Below are 3,623 nucleotides of genomic sequence, written 5' to 3' on the forward strand. Positions count from 1 at the left end.
CAGTGTGGTCGGAGCCCTGCGTGCCCAGCATCAGCACGTCTGTGACGACCTCCACGCTGATAGGCTGTCCAGGCGTGTCAACAAGCGAATTCGCCTGAAAAGTTTGATTATTTCAACTCGAGTGGCGAGCGGCAAGTGGCGAGCGAATTTTTGTTGGAAACGCTCGCCGCTCAAGATTGAGTGACAATCGTGTAATTACATTGACTTTGTATGTAATCTCATCACGCAAAAAATTCACTTTGCGTCCGGTGGAAACACACCATTACTGTCCTCCAGAGGAAACCAAGGTGCCTTCAGCCGCAGACCCTCCATCGTAAAGCACATGCAGTCCTTCACACTGGTCCACGCTGTGCCTGAAGCTGCGGTGCGTCGGGGTGCCCACGTGTATGGTCATGGTCCTGGAAGTCACGGTTGCTAGGCAGGCGGAGTAATGAACAATAATAATGATAATGAATAATGAGTCAGTCACACAGTTAATCACTGATTTTCCAGACTTAAATCATACATTTTACCACCACACTGATTAAACCTGTGTCTTCAGACAGATTTACAGCCAACAATAATGTTATTTTTGTTGTGAACTACAACTTCCCTTTCAGTTTAATGGGGACTAAATTAATTCAATATGTTCCCCAGAGCTATACTTAGAACAGCTAAAACAGAAAAGAAGGGAAGAAAACACAGAACCGCAATAAATGTGAAATTAACACTGTTTTTTTTTTTTGTGTGTGTGTGTGGTTTTTTTGTCTGTTTGAACACATGAAGCAACTTTAATGAGAAAATTCACAAAAGTTAATGACCATGAATAGAAATATGAATAGATTATAAATGTCTTTTTTCATGGTATTTATTTGATTCCTTGTCGAGACACTTTGACAAGCGTGACTTTATGAGGTTAATATAGGCTTTAGGTTTTTAACACTTTTGGTTGTTGGTGTGCCTTGTGATTTTTATTCAATGAAAAAAATTTACCCGGGCTCTAAAAAGGTTGGAAAACACCGTGTGACACAATGCAGTAATTGGAATCTTCACAGTAGTGCTGATATGTTGTTACATTCATACACCCAAACATCAACAGCTGCCATTTTCCACAAGAGTGACGGCAAATCCATCACAGCAATGTCATCCACAGAAAGATTAACCCTCATATTCAAACCCTGTTCCTCCTAAGAATCGATTCTTTATGCCTTGCGTGTGTGTGTGTGTGTGTGTGTGTGTGTGTGTGTGTGTGTGTGTGTGTGTGTGTGTGTGTGTGTGTGTGTGTGTGTGTGCACGGAATAACCTTGATATTGTACACGTCTGGAGATTGCAGTGACATTTCAACAACTGCCGACAGTTTAGGAAAAAGTAAATGAAACAGAAACACCTCGAGCAGAGTCACTCACATTCTCTCTATCCGTGTGTGTGTGTGTGTGTGTCTGTGTGTGTGTGTGTGTGTGTGTGTGTGTGTGTGTGTGTGTGAGCGTGTGCATGTGTGTGTGTGTGTGTGCATCCTAAGTGACCTCTGTAAGGGACTTCCTCCAGTGTCCACAGCATAATTAGATGGAGCTTAGACCATCTGCAATACATCCATCACTGACACAGACACACACACCTCTGCACCTGCAGCAGAGGCCGAGTGAGAGAGAGAGAGACAGAGAGAGAGAGAGGGAGACCACAGTCCACCTCTAATCAAGTTAACTCTGACATATCCAGGCTAAAGGAAATTAATATTTCCTGGATGAGGCTCTCACAGAGTCCACCTCGGCAGCTCTCACCTGCCGGGGGCGAACACGCCTCCAGACTTCTCTCAAATGTCAAGACGATCAATCAATCCATAAGGAACACATTGCACTGACATCATGGAAGTATGTGTTTTTCATAATTCAATGGGCAGGGTCAAGACTTCATTTCCCTCAAGGCGGCTGGTAGAAAAATACTGGGACCTTCGGTGCCACGCAGTTAGAAAACATTACAATAAAACAGCAAATGCTTCGTGGAAGGAAAATTGAAGTAGACGCAGGTAACATTTATACAACTTTTCAAGTGAAAACGTTTTGAAAACAATATCCATTTTCATGGAAATGGCAAAAACGCATGTAGTTAGCATGTTGGGCCACTAGTGGGCACTGTTGTACCACACACTCCTGTAAGGAAGTACACGGACATTGTTATGGACCTATGATGAAGTTGGATTTCTATTATGGGGATTCTCAAATGTCAAATAAATCACAGATGTCAATAAAACAAACACTGAATGAAAGAGACACAGAAATTTGATAATAAACAAATAAACATTGATGCAATGCCTGATCAGCGACTCAGTGTTTCAGCATGCAGACATGGTCGGGTTGAGCTGCTGAAGTTGAAGCTCAGCTCGAGGCTGTGGATTGAAATGTGATTCTGTGGCTTTGAGCACAGCGCGGTTGTTGGTGCCATGATCTACTGCATGTCTGCCGGGACTTTCACACACAGCATCCCTGGGTTTACAGACGACCATCTGAAAAAGACAAAATATAAATAATGGACAGACTGGTTGAAGATGAAGAACCTGTTGTTGTTAACAGAGATGCAACAATGAAAAAAAATTGGATCATGGTGATCGATTATGGATCTTAATTTTTCAATTCATCAATCTCTCACAGCTAAAGTATTTGAACTGGCTTCACCATGTGGAGCTGATCCAGTTCAGCAGAAAAAATATCTAAACTTTTATTGCCGACAATTCAGAATTAATTAAAAGAACGTTAAATATTACTGAACATTTTAATTTAAAATGAAGCTTTTTAATTTCTGAAGGAAACTGCTTCAGTGGTTCAATTTGGAATGAACATGGTTCACTGACCTTAAACATATTTATTCCTTTCAAGTCATTAGATAACTGGACCAGGTTCCTCCATGAATCCATGACTGTCGTCAGCTTTTGCTACATTTTCAGTCGTGATGTTGGAGAACATCAGACTGTGAGAGGAAGAACTGACAAAGGAAGTGAATGGCAAGTGGATAAATGAAATGAGGCACGGCCGTCAGACAAGAAGGAGTAAACAGCCGTAAACTTCACTGCAGACAAGATGTGAAACGGGACAAGAAGACAAACAAAGGCCGGCAGACATACGTGTGGGATCCACATGCTGAGAAGCCTGTGGAAGTGAGCGGCTGCTGAGAGTGGGATGGTTTGTGACGTGACTGAGTGGGTTTGGAACCAAACGGGCGGACAGGCACAAAAATCAAGACAGAAACAAAAGACTTTATTCACTCTCACAGCCATGTCTGTGTCCGATTGACGGAGAGCCTTCATGTGTTCAGTCAAGATCCATCTGAGTCTGTTCCCACAGGAGGATTTCTCCTGAGGACGTCAGCTTAGTACAGCGTTCCTCCCGCTATGGCCGGTACAGGAATAGCTACAGTCTTTTTAGCATTTCAGAGTTTTGTTTACTCCAGAGGAAAACAGGAGGGCCATCAAAAAACACCGTCTTTGAAACAGAGTTTGCCTTGTTCCTAATAATCCAAGTAACACACAAATAAAGCCAAAGGTCAGAAAAAGACAGCGAGCGGAGGAGGCGCAGAGCGAAGCAAGGACAGATTTAACCATGCGAGACGGACACGTCCACACGGCGAGTGACGGGCCGGCACATCCTGCGTGG

The sequence above is a fragment of the Salarias fasciatus genome, chromosome 2 (genome assembly GCF_902148845.1).
Source record: "Salarias fasciatus chromosome 2, fSalaFa1.1, whole genome shotgun sequence".
In the NCBI taxonomy this organism is placed as follows: Eukaryota; Metazoa; Chordata; class Actinopteri; order Blenniiformes; family Blenniidae; genus Salarias; species Salarias fasciatus.